A 14,043-nucleotide genomic window follows, 5' to 3' on the forward strand; every position below is an offset into this window, starting at 1 on the left:
TAATTTAGTAATAATTATTAATAACTATAATTATGATTATCATTAATAATAATTTAATAGTAAATCATACATAAGTGAAAGATTCATATAGATTCTGCATGAGACTTGGAATAAATTTTCAGATTTCAATGGAAACCTCCTGCGTTTGATTTTAAGGATATATAAATGGTCAATTTTCTTTGTTGGAGACTGCCTCTGGAAGTTTAAAGCCGGGAGGCTTATGCACACCCCTCCATGAATATTCCCTCCATCTTCAGGCAGCTGCTGCGGCCCATCTTGCTCTCTCTCTCTTTCACTTCCTTCTCTGCAACAACAAATCACTCAATTAACTTAATTATAGCCTAAGTAGGCTTCATCGCACGATCAGATTATAGTGCACCCCAAATAAAAGCTGAACTAGCATGCATTAATCTCAAAATGCAAAATAAAAATTAAGAGCAGCTACTAAAAACTGCAATAATAAAACCACTTCCACCCTCCATTACTGCTAATTTCTAGTGAGCTCCAATCAACATCAGATAATTTAAGTATCACTTTTACCATTCTGAATACATCCGCTGATGCAGATCCCATTCCTGAAAGCATCAATGCAACCCGATTATCCATTCAAAAGAGTCAACTTTTTAGCAATCAAAATAACAAACCAGAATTTGTATCATTCAAAAGAGGCAAGTGTTTGACATTATGGTGAAGTTCATATAGCATGATGCGAAAAACCATTCAATCATATTCAAACATTTAAGGGGACAAATATTTAAATTTCTAATGCAGCAAACACTGGTTTCACTACATTATTACACCTGTTTCTGACACAATAGGAAGCCTCATGTGTTTGATTTTAAGTACAAGCAGAATCCTTTTTCATCCTTCATCTTTCTTTCCTTTAACTCTATTTTCTTATCCCCTACCCCTGCTTCTTGACAAGGAGTCTTTCCCAATATGAAAGAATTTAGTAAACTCAATTTATATTTCAGATACCTATTTTAAGTTTGAATACAAATTTAATAAATGCAACTGGCTTGGAGTTGTTGAGAGAAGAGAAGCAGGAACACTGGCAAAGTGGTAGTGAGAGAAACAGAAATCAGACCCAATCCCCAAATCCCCAGCGCCACCCCCCCCCCCCCCCAAAAAAAAAAAAAAAGAATGGATAACTTCAAATGTCATTGTCTAAACCCACCATTGATCACTTCGTCTAATATTTGATCAACAATCTCCTAATTGAGATTTCTAAACCCAGAAACTATCTAACAGAACTTCAAAAAGGCAAAACAGTTCAACATGCTCATTTTGTTATCAAGGTTGATTTTTTGTAATATGAACTTGGAGCAAAGAACCATAGAGAGACTGTTTTTTACATTCACTCTTTCTACTCTGCGCATTTCATCTTCAAGCAAGGGTAGTTATGCTGCAGAAATACAATGCATGCAATCAACTAGTCTGAAAAGCAGAAGAAAATGTTGATCAGCAATCACGTGTACCCTTTAACTTTACTACAAGCAATATACAACATCAAGATCTGTTCTGCTGCAAATAGCTAACAGCATTCTTAAGTCAAATTTTAGTCTTAAAGAAATGTTTTAATCAATTTCTGTCATGATTGCATTTAACCATGTTCAACTAAACCTGAGCACTACTTATCTCACTATGAGACAATGTTGGCAGATACATCACTGATATAATCAATGGGAGGAAATGTTCTCATCCTCCATAACAGAAGGGAGTAGAACAGAAGCAGAAATCATAGTTGACAACTTTATCTTTCCAAAATTCCTTCCTTTGCATATTTTGATTTGTTTCAATTTATGGAAACAATGTAACAATTCAGACAGTACTTCAAGCAAAGGTCTGAAATTTCCTCATGAATAAGCTTCACCTGGATTCCCTGAAATATCAAATTTCAGGGTGGAAACTTTGTGTTCATCATAGCTTCTCTCATGACTTCCGCTATTTTCTTTATTCTTCATAATGAATATCTTCCTACTATAATGCTTGTCATACTCAGCTAGCTATTCGACTACTTATCAGATCAGTAACACTAAATATGAAGGAGCTGGATAAATAGTTAGTATGTTCATCTTAAAAAGTGTATCCACTTTATTGCTATTAGGCAAGTTGAGAAGGATAGTGAGTTACCGCTCATAAGATACAAAAGAACTCACCCATAAGATAAAGCTGGTGAGAATAAAAGCATAGAGCATTCTCAATGTGACTTTCTTTTTGGTACACAGCCAAGTGACTATATTTAGCATACTCAATGGAAAGTGCATGAGATAGCCAGATCAAAAACCCACCAACTATCTATGGCTTGTTGAACTAATGCGGGATTCCCAAACCAACTATGTACTCCAGCTCATCCAAAGTCTTCCTCAATTTTAAACACATATGAGCCCATTTACCCACATTGGCACAAGTTTTGCAGCTTGCAGTGAAGAAAATTAGCTCATAAGAGGTGTCAATTTAGAAATTTTAGACAGGTAAGACTTGTGCTCTTATATTAATCACTTCATTCCAAGAGCAAGTAGTATATATTTCAGCTACTATTTTAGTTTTCCATATAGAGATAAAAATCTGTATCAAAATAAAAGTGAAATTTTATAAAACTGTAGCTTAACAGCACATCTGCTCATATTATGGTTATCGCCATTCAGATTGTAACTAAGCAAGATATACCTCAATAAAACTTGGTTGAAATTTGGCACATAAAATATTGAATCTCCAAGTCTTTATATATAATCAATGACCATTTGGAAAGGCCAAAATTTTGACTTTGACATCAGAAATTTAAGGGAGATCATGGTTATTCTATATACCAGGGGGTGATCTACACACTTTGGTTATAAATTAATAGTCATTAACAAAGAAATGAGTAAGAATGTCAAATTGTCAACCAAATCAAACCTGGCAATGCTAATTCATTGATAATTCTATAATTTTATAGAATTATCATATGATTTTATGGTGCATTTTTGTTTTTTTTTTTTTTTTTTTTTTAAGATAGTCATGAAATATACTCTTAATTAGTGAATTTTCTCAAGTGTAGCTAAAATTTGGCAAAATAAGGAAAAGGAAGAAAATGTACATGATTCGAAGTGATTTTAGATCAATTTGGAAGCAATTTATGCTTGTTGCCGAATATGGAGTTGATTGAGGAGAAACCGAGTTGGCGAAGTCTTTGGAGCTCACTTGAGCTAGCTAAAAGTACATTGGAGCATAACTAAAAGAGTTCAAGACTTGTTGTAAGTGATCAAGTGCCTAAGAGAAGAATGAATAGAGCTAAGGAGGTTTTACAAGTTATAAAGGAAAACACGCAGCATGCTGTGCGAATCATGGAGCTGTTTGGAGCTGGAATTTGGATTAAAATTGGTCAAGAGATGAGTTGCTGAGCTGGCCTTTTCAAGGACTATCATTGGCTGAAATGTGCATCCAAGAAGCATGCAAAATGCAGCTCAATGTAAATAGGAAATTGGCTGCAATTGTAAGTGGCAGTTCAGGACATTTTTTACGTGCAAGTGTGAACATAAAATTTACCTTCCAAGACTTAAGGAGAGTAGTGGCTAGCATGGCATTTTGAAGACTTCTTATTGGCTAATTAATGAAGCACTTGGATCACTAAAATGAAGCTGAAAGCTCCCATGAAGAGGAAAGACCGTTGCTACCACTTGAAGAAGAGAAAGTGTCGGTTTTGAGTTCCATTGCTTGGCAGCGAAGCTGGATTTTTGGAAGCTTCCCATTGGTCCAAACACATCATTACTTGCCTATAGATACCCACGTAGCTGCCATTTTAAGGAGACTAGTTTGAGGGAAGCTTAGAGAGTTCATTAGAGTAGGATTAGATTATGATTACTGTAGATTTAATTTTCTCTCCACATTTTTTTCTTTCATTTTCTTTCTTTTCAAATAGCTTTCATTTTCATTTTCTTCTTTAATTTTCCTGCACTTTAAGTTCTTTTAATTGTTCTTTCACATTTACTTTGATGTTCTTTGAATTTACTTTCAATTACTTCTTGATTTATTTTCAATTGAGCTTATGTTTTCTTTTCTTGCAATTCTGTTTTCTTTTTTTTTTTTTTTGCCAAACACTCAATTTTCTAGTACTTTCTCTTTAATTTCCGGTACTTTACTTGTATTTAAGCTTTGGTTTAAATGCTTTTTAGCTTTTGGAATCATTTCTTGTTGCGAACCTCTTTGAATTTCACTTGCAATTTTTGGTTTTTAAATTCTGCTTTTAATTATGCTCTGTTTGGTTTTGGTTGATGTTTTATTTTATTTCTTTATAATTTTACATTCAATTTCAGTTCATCTTCCATTTACATGTTCTTATATTAGTTAACTAGCTTGCACTTAAATTTGAGAGCCAAGCGTCATGAGATTTGAAAGAAAACCCAAAGTTATTGGGTGTGATTCCAGAAACTGTTTTCATGATTAGTCCTTGAAGTTTTCTTGATGATGCATGGCAGTTTGGTGTTCCTCAAAGAGGTAATTGCTAGCTTGAATCAAGCTTGTTCTTCATTTACTTTGCCTTTAATTTTTAGTTTGCTACTTGTTTGTTAAAATTTCTGTTTTGATTTTCCTTTTCTTTGCAAGCTGATTTCATTTTGATTTGTTGTTAATTGATGCCTTTAATTTTCATTGTTCATTTCCATATAATGTTCTTTCATTTCTTTGCATTTTCCTATTCAATTACTTAACCTTCATGCATTTAATTTTCTGTTTTTGCATTTAGTTTCAATGTTGTCTTTGTTTTGTTAAATTTCTGTTTTGAAGTTTTCTATTTCGTTCTTGTTCTTTTTGCCATTATTGATTGTTTAATTACTTGCAATCGTCGGGTTAGTTAAAATTTGATTTTGATTAAGCCAACTAAGGTTAAAGTGCTACATTTGGGTACTTAGATCTAAATTAATCCCTAAATCAATTCTTATGAAAATGATAACTCATTCATCATTATTATCACTTAATACGACTCGTGCACTTGTAATTTACACCAATCAAATTTTTAGCACCATTATCAAGATTGATGGCTTAACCTAAGACTAATATCAATAATAGGCATGCTTAGCTATAGATTTATTCACCTCTTTGCGTAAATACTTGTTTATAGCTTTTTTCTTTTTTATTGTCAAATTGTAAACAGCTCTTGTCTTTGTCTTTGTTAATTTTCAGTTTTACTGACTTTAGTTCTTGTGGTCGGAGTATGCACTAAGCGAAGAGTTGTGAGTTGATCTCAATTGACCCTGAATTTAAGCTCACTTAGGAGATTAAGTAGTTAAAAAATTGAAACTACTATATACCTAGACACCATGGCTGAGCCTCTAGGGAATATACCTCTTAGGGAGTACATTGTGTCGCAAATTAAGGCATTTCGAACTAGCATTAGGCCACTAGCTATCCAAGCCACAAATTTTGAAATCAACCCTATTTTCATCCAATTGATACAAATTTCAGTGCAATTCGTTGGTTTAGCTAGTGATGATCCTCATGCTTACCTAGATAGTTTTCTTGAAATTTGTGTTACCTTTAAGCAAGATGGTGTTAGTGATGATATCATTTGCCTTAGGTTATTCCCTTTCTCACTTAGGGATATTGCTAAGAGTTGGTTGACATTCGTGCCACTAGGTTCTATTACTACTTGAGATGATTTAGTATAAAATTTCTTAACCAAAATTTTCCCTTCAAACAAGATAGTTAAATTGAGGAATGAGATAGCAAGCTTTCTACAATATGATTTTAAGACCTTATATGAGGTTGGGAAAGATTCAAGGAGTTGTTGAAGAGGTGTCTACACCATGGACTATCTAAATGTCTAGAAATTAACTTTTTTTAACAATGGACTTAGTGGACTATCTATGACTATAGTAGATGTTGTTGCTGGTGGGGCTTTAGTACAAAATTTTCCCTTCAAACAAGATAGTTAAATTGAGGAATGAGATAGCAAGCTTTCTACAATATGATTTTAAGACATTATATGAGGCTTGGGAAAGATTCAAGGAGTTGTTGAAGAGGTGTCTACACCATGGACTATCTAAATGTCTAGAAATTAACTTTTTCTATAATGGACTTAGTGGACTATCTATGACTATAGTAGATGTTGTTGGTGGTGGGGCTTTAATGAGCAAAACCATAGATGATGCTTATAACCTAATTGAAAATATGGTAGCTAATCACTATCAATGGTCAAATGAGAGGCAAAGCCCTAGGAAAGCCTTAGGATCTACTTCTGTGCCTAGTCCAGTCTCATTCATTCAAAGTCCATTCATTTGTGGTGATATGTGTGGGGATGGTCATGAGACTGATAAATGCCCAATTCGAATAAGCCTTGCCATTATATTGACCAATCCAGTTGGCAACCATCCAACCCCAATCCAAACACATAAACTGAAGGATGGAGAGCTAAGCCAATTTTCTCACGGGATAATACGCAGGGTCAAACATCCTATACAAAGCCAATCAACCCATTGGGTTTCTTATAGCTTTCATTGCCACAGCACCAACAACCTCAAGTGTCTCAGTCTTAACCTTTATAACCTCAATAGCAGTTTCCACTTCAAGAACCTCAGCCTCAGCCTCAAATATTTCAATTTCAACCACCACCATCACCTCACCACAAGAAAAGAAAGATTCGCGGGAAGAAATGCTTACCTCTTTGTTGAAAAACTAAGACTCCATGATGTAAACTTAAGCTAACTTTATTCAAAGCTAGGCAGCTTCTCTAAAGAATCTTGAAATGCGACTGGTTCTATTAGCTATTTCATTTGCTAACTGTCCATAGGATACCTTACCTAGCAACACATAAACAATTCCTAAGAGGGACGGTAAAGAGCACTGTAAGGTTGCCACGCTTAGGAATGGTAGGGAGCCAGCTAGTGACCTAGTTAAGGCTACACCAAAGATTGCAACCACTAAGCATGTGATGGAAGAGGAGGTAAATAGGAAATAAAAGGTGGAGTTGGTGATGACTTATCTCAGGTAGATGCCACTCTTGTAGCTAATTCCTCTAAGCCTATTCCTAGTAAAGTAGAACCATATAGGCCTCTCATTCCGTATCCCCAAAGGCTTGTTCCTAAAAAAACAAAACCATATAAGCCTCATTTTCTAATAAACTTCAATAGCACAAAACAGATGATTAATTTTCTAAATTTTTTTATGGTTTTCAAGAAACTCTATACCAACTTTCCTTTTGCTGAGGCTTTAGAGCAAATGCCTAGTTATGCTAAGTTCATGAATGAGATCCTATCTAAGAAAAAGTGACTGGCAGATTATTAGAATATAGCACTTACTGAGGAGTGCAGTGCGATTATTTAGGTGACATTATCATAAAGATCAAGGATCCGAGAAGTTTCACTATCCCTTGCACTATTGGAGATTTGTTTATTGATAAAGCATTATGTGATTTGGGTCCTAATATTAATGTAATGCCTTCATCGATCTTTTGAAAACTTGGCATAGGTGAAGCAAGACCTACTTTGGTTAGACTGCAGCTTTCTAATGGGTCTATTAAGTATCCAAGAGGAACAGTTGAGGATATACTTGTCAGATGGACTAGTTTTACTTTCTTGCCAACTTTGTGGTTTTAGATATGGGGGACGAGTAGATAGCCTGATCATTTAAGGAAGACCATTTCTAGCGATCGAGGATGTTTTTATTGATTCTAAAAAGGGAGAACTTACATTAAAAGCCTTGGATGAGGAAGTGAAATTTAGTCTTGGTAGGACTTTTAAACAACCAGAAGACATTGTTGGCTGTTTTATGTTTGATGAAGTGATGGATAAGATGGATGATGGAGAAGAGGGCAAGGACAAAGTTTAAAGAGATATATCATCTCATGGTGAGGAGTTAAATAAGGTTGTGTTTGATGAGTTTTCAAACAATATTGTAGAAGAGGATATGGAAAAAGAGTTGGAGGAAAAGAAAATCATTGAAAAAGTTTAGGCAAGAACTTTATTAGAAGATGGGAATGAAGTGTAACAAATAATTGAAGAATTTTTACAAAGACTCCCAAAAGAAAACGTGAAGAAAAGTGCTAGTGAGGATGAATCTATGGTTAAAGAATTTCAGATGGGATTAGAAACTTCAGCACGTTCTGATCTCACTTTGAGATGTTGAACACTTCATCCATTGCACTTCCTAATCTTGATTTGGCTTTGGATATCCCTTTAACATTAAAGATAAAACCTAGAGGACACTGTTGGTTGTTTTATGTTTGATAAAGTGATGGATGAGACTAGAGCAGTGAAGAAGTTTTAATAGATATTTCATCTCATGTTAAGGAGTTAGACGAGGTTGTGTTTGATGAGTTCTTAAAGAATATTGCAGAAAAGGATATGGAAAAGGAGTTCAGAAAATTTCTTTTTCCTACACTTAATAGTTGATCAGAACACAGTCTCGTCATTTGCCGCTTATCTTAATTAAAAGTATAATTCTATCAGTAAGGTTCAGAAAATTTCTTTTTCCTACACTTAATAGTTGTAGAACTCACACTTTAATTTTCTCTTTTTGCTACATTTTATCATAAAATGAATAGAAGTAAGAAGAAATTTGAAAAGCATTACCAGACCAAGAACGGCATAATAATCATCGGTAAGAGAATTAGTGGAAGCAGAATCGCCTGTTGCAACCTTGACTTTGCCACAACCTCTCCTTTTACCACCAAGACCAATATAAAGGTCCAAGAAGCTCCACTCTTAGCCATGGCCTTCCATGAGCTTCTTTTGCACATATTTAAAGGGATAAATATTCACTTTAACTTTAGAGATTGTTTTAAAATTGTTACTTAAGTATTAATTTTATCATTTAAGTTTGAATTTTTTTTTTGGGTAATTCAACCATTAGTATTTAATAGCATGCTAAAATAGTATTGTTATATTAGTTATCAAGTGCCACATAGCATTAGCATAAGCTACGTGATATTGTTGATGTGCCATTATAAATTTTACAAAAATAAATAAATTTTGGTCACTTAATTTTTTAAGATTTTTAATTCTAGTTACTCAACTTTGACAATTTACGATTTGGTCACTAACAAATAAGTCTTCAAATTTTATAAAAAAAATAGAAATAAATGTTTGATATTTTTATTGTATAAAATTAAATTATAACTTTTTTATTTTATTGTAATTATATCATTTAAGTTTAAAAAATGGATGAATATTATCCACTTAAAAAAATTACTAAAATAATCATATTTTAAAATTTTGTCATTCAACTAATCCAAATAAACTCAAGTTGTAATTCATAATGTCAAGTTTTAGTTTTAATTTCATGTAATAAATAATAACAAAATATAGATAACAAAATAAAATAATTTATTATATTAAATTTCACAAATCGTTGGTGATTAAATCATTACAAAAGCTACGTTGAATGTAACACCTAAATGTTGATAATTTCACAAACATTTGTTACTTGAATTTATTAGGATTAAGTGAATGACATATAGTTGAAGTAATAATATTTAAGTAATTTTGATAATTGATTAATGTTCATCTATTTTTGAAATTTAAATAGTATAATTATAATAAAATAGAATTTCATAATTTAATTTCATGAAATAAAAATATTGAATGTTTGTTTTTATTTTTTTTATAAAATTCAATGACTTATTTGAGCATTATCCCAATATATTTCAATAAGTAATATAAATAATAAAATAATTTATTATAATAAATTTTATAAATGTTGGTGATTAAATCATTTTAAATTTACAGTGACAATAAGCCATTGACAAAATTTATAATTTAATTTCATGTAATAAAATTATCAAATATTTTTTTTATTTTTATAAATTTTGAAAATTTATTTGTTAGTAACCAAATTCTCAATCTTCAAAGTTGAGTAACAAAAATAAAATTCTTAAAAGGTTAAGTGACCAAAATGTAATTTATTTTTATTTTTTAATTTTTAAATTTTATAATGTCCTATCAATAATATCACGTGACTTATCATATGATGTGACAATATCACATAACACTTGACAACTGACTTGACATTACCACATAAGCACGCAGCTAGAAACTAATGTAATTTTTTTATTTTTTAATTTTTTAATTTTATAATATTATATTTAGTAATACCAAGTGACTTATCATATAATGTAGTAATGCCATGTAACATCTGACAACTGATATGGCATTACCACATTAGCACACAATTAAAGGTTGACAGTTAAGTGACTAAAATAAAAATTTACTCAAATTTAAGTGATTAAATAAAAAATTTTAATATATTAATAATTATTTTAAAATGACCACTATAATTAATTTACTATTTATGTATTTTGTCCTTTTTAAAGATGGGTTATAGAGTTTGAAAGCATCTTGTTAAGTATCAAACTTAAAATCAATTGATATTAAGTGGAAAGGCCCGTGAATATAAGACTATAGGATATTGAAAATTGATTAGATGTGAGATAACTCATTTAATAAGCCCCTATCATGTGTAGGTAAAGATGGAATAAACCTTTCATGTGACAAATTAAGAAAGAGCAACGAAAGAAAATCGTGACTCTGATATTATGTTAAGCATCAAACTTAAAACTAATTTACAGTAAATAAAGGGATCTAACTTAAATATAAAATTATAAGAAATTAAATATTTATTAAATTTGGGATAACATCACACTAGCACATATAAAGGAAAGAGTAGTTGAGCCATTCCAGTATGCAAAATTTTCAATTTAAAAAATGTCTTATTTTTTGGGTGTTCAAAACAAAAACAAAAGAGTTTGAAAGAGATAGAGAAACATATAGCGAGAAAAACTGAAAAAAAAAATAGATTTCATTTTTAGCTTTTCTTTTTCTTAATTATTGAAAATTTTGATAAATTTAGGGGAAGAAGAAATTTAGGAGTAGAAGAGTGAAATGCTAAGATGGCAAAATGTCATTTTTTTCTTTACTAGAGTAATTTATGTCACGGCAATACCATTTCATATCTTTTTAGTTTGTTATTTTTTTTAAATATCCATTTTTTATATTAAAAAAATACAACAACATTATTAGCTAAAAAAAAAGCAATGCTTTTCGGGTTTTTCTCCAAAGTTTTATTCTCCAACTAAATCAAAGATTACCAATGGAAACCATGACACGTAGTAAATGTGGGAATGTTCTTCATCTACACGATTAAGTGTTTTTTTTTTTTTTTGGATTTTGTTGTTATTTTGAATTTAAAGACTTTTCGTGTATATGTTTAATTTTTTTTTTTGGATTCATTTTTTTTTATTAATCATGGATAATTAGATATATTATAAAAAGGTGATTAACAGGCATGATTGATATGAGTTTGTTATGCAAACTATAGCTCTTGTTTTTTAAAAGTTAAATAGCTTTGTCAGTTTATATATATACCTACAAGTATTTGTAGTTATTTCTCAAAGAATATGTGTATTGATTCTTAAGGTGTTGTAAATATACTTAATTATTACTAAACAATGAATATAGATTGCCATTGTTGTTAATGATCAAAAAAAATTTTTGGTTCTCAAGATAAAAATGATTTTGATTCACACCTTTGTTTCATGAATGCATCCAAGGTCTTCAAGAAAATCAAGACGATTCCTATTAAAAAACTAGTTAGAGGAATGATATCTGAATAGCTTTATTGAGTCCATGTATTATTATTTTCCTTTTTAAGATGTGAATTTGTTAATTTTTGTTAGATAAAATAATGTGTAGAAAGTTATAAGAAAAATAACTTATGGATATTTGAATATCTTGATAACTAGTAAAATTCTTGTAGCCTCTTTAATTAGTAGTTGAGTAAAACAATTAGAACCTTCAGTCACAATCAAAATGACTTCAAAACGTGCTACAAATACCACTTTTCTTAAGGTTTATTTTGACCTAACTAATTATAGTATGCAAAAAAGGTGAACCGAAATACTCTAAGATATAATGAAACCTTATTTTTTCTTACTTTGCGTTAGTAAAACAAGCCATTAAATAATCCTTGGTAAGAACAAAAATAATTTGTCTTCAATAAGATTTTTTGCAATAAATAATGCTGAAGAAACTTGTCTTTAAATGAGAAAGGATTGAGAGAAAAAAGAGAGGTTCTGTTTTTCTTTTTTTACTTTCAAAATATTGAATTCTATTCTCTAAATGAACTCATGTTAGTTTTTATTTATAGAGATTGAATCCTAAGGTTGTGACTCTTTAATTGTATTATTTCAATCAAAGATCACTTTTTTTTATTAGAAATATGTCTTTTTGATAGATTATAGACATATTTGTTAATTTGAATAATAAAACTTTTCACATAAAAAGAAATCATTTTTCAAATTTTTGAAAATTGTCACTTTTGACACAAAGCAATCAACTCCATCTAGAAGAAAATTGATTGCCCCTTTATATTTTCAATTTCCAAAATGCTTTTTGAAGTAAGGCAAGCGACTCCTCTTTCAGAGTAGTTGACTCCTCTCATCTTATAGAATGCATTCAACATAAAGTGGTTGATTACTTCATATAGTAGTCGACTCCTTTCAATTTCAAGAAAAGTTCCAATACTACCACTTATAAGGCAATCGACTCCACTCTATTAGCAAATGGTTGCTACAATTTCATACAATTTTTCAAAAAGACTAATAATCAATAGCAGTTGATTCAATTTGGGTTCGGAATCAATTCCACTCATTCTAGCTTATCCCAATCAATTGCTATATGCTAGCAGTCGACTTTTATTTTATACAAAAACTTTGTTTAGCATCCGTTTGCCATAATAATCAACCCCATACCCTTGGCAGTTGATTGCTCATTCTAGAAGCATAAGGCTATTAACCACTTTGAGCATGGTAATTGACTGCTTACATTTTAACATAATTATTTTAAGTTTAGAATCATGTTATTGATCTTGGAACCAAAGCTTAAGTTATTCAACAACCTAACATGATTTCTCTTTGATAAAGTTATTACTTAATCATAATTTCATATTTTGAAAATATTCTCTAACATTCCCTCACCTATTTTCAAAATAGGTTTAAGTTCTAGTACTTTAAAAAATCTTATGCATAAGTAAAGATATCATATAACATAATTTCAAAATCTTTACTTTAGTGATAAAGTATTGTTGATTTAGTCAAATTGAAAGGTATATTTAGATTTTTGAATCAACCAATTTAAGTGACTAGTCATGTACTAATACCACACAAAAATTTCAAATCCTACCAAAACATCATTTAGACTTTTCTAACACAATTTCAACGACCATATGTCCTGTATATTCATGAGTGTTTCCTGTATATTCATGAGTGTTTTCATAGTCAAGTCCTTGTGCCTAGAAATGGCAGCACTTCAACTCATATAGGATAACTCAAGAATGCAATTGTATAAGCATCCCATCATTAAATTTATATGTTATGGATTCATTAAGAGTTAAATCTTAACTTTTTCCACATATCGTTCAAGTACCTATCTACCTTCAAATGGTTTTAATTTAAATACTTGCAGTCTCATTCAAATGATGTGCTTTATAGCACCAATACATGAAAACATGCTTGGAACTAGATTAGCAACTATATCTATATACAAAGCATCAACCAAAAAAATTGGCACAACATTAAAAATGGACACCAGTCCAACTAAACTAACAAACTTGCATCAAACAAACTAGTATCTAGTGAGAGTGAAAATAATAAACATAAAAGAAAAGGGAGCATTAGTTATAGAAATGACAAGATTCACATAAAAAACAACAAGGCTACCTTTGCTATTTCTTTTCCTTCTAAAGAAATGCTTTTTTCCTCCCTCTTTTTTTTTTTTTTTTTGCTTGCAACTTCTTTTTCCTTTATGGCATCCTCTCTTTTTCTTTTTCTTTTCTCATTTTCCTAACTCTTCTCATTCTCTATTCAGTTTCCTTATATATATATTTTTTGTCATTTCTTCTTTTTTTTTACGTTCTATTTTTTTTGTCCAACCTTTCAAATCTTTTTCTTTTCCAGCTCTCCCTTCTTTTCTTTGGTTGGTAGCCCCTCTTTAATAGTCAACCCCAAAAAAATGTCATTTTATTGATTATAGACCCTTAGATGAGATCTTGTCCAAGGGTCAAAGTTTCTCTTTT

At 31.0% G+C, this 14,043-nt stretch overlaps 2 long non-coding RNA genes and 2 other non-coding genes across 4 annotated transcripts in view; 1 reads left to right on the forward strand and 3 right to left on the reverse strand.

Annotated features, from left to right (window-relative positions):
* On the reverse strand, positions 1 to 8,871 carry LOC149513751 (uncharacterized). Its single transcript, XR_016329909.1, has 2 exons — positions 8,547 to 8,871; positions 1 to 304 (listed from the first exon to the last, which is right to left on the reverse strand). It is a non-coding gene; the product is annotated as an uncharacterized LOC149513751 (long non-coding RNA).
* Positions 2,989 to 14,043, forward strand: part of LOC149513752 (uncharacterized) — a 26,974-nt gene continuing 15,919 nt past the window's right edge. Inside the window, exon 1 of the long non-coding RNA XR_016329908.1 lies at positions 2,989 to 4,476. This is a non-coding gene — a long non-coding RNA (uncharacterized LOC149513752). The remainder of the gene's footprint in view (positions 4,477 to 14,043) is intronic.
* On the reverse strand, positions 5,685 to 5,790 carry LOC149513753 (small nucleolar RNA R71). The gene has a single exon (XR_016330171.1). It is a non-coding gene; the product is annotated as a small nucleolar RNA R71 (small nucleolar RNA).
* On the reverse strand, positions 5,911 to 6,017 carry LOC149513754 (small nucleolar RNA R71). Its single transcript, XR_016330169.1, has one exon. It is a non-coding gene; the product is annotated as a small nucleolar RNA R71 (small nucleolar RNA).

This window comes from Durio zibethinus, chromosome 18, assembly GCF_047325235.1.
Source record: "Durio zibethinus cultivar Kanyao isolate XHJ-2024 chromosome 18, ASM4732523v1, whole genome shotgun sequence".
Taxonomy (NCBI): domain Eukaryota; kingdom Viridiplantae; phylum Streptophyta; class Magnoliopsida; order Malvales; family Malvaceae; genus Durio; species Durio zibethinus.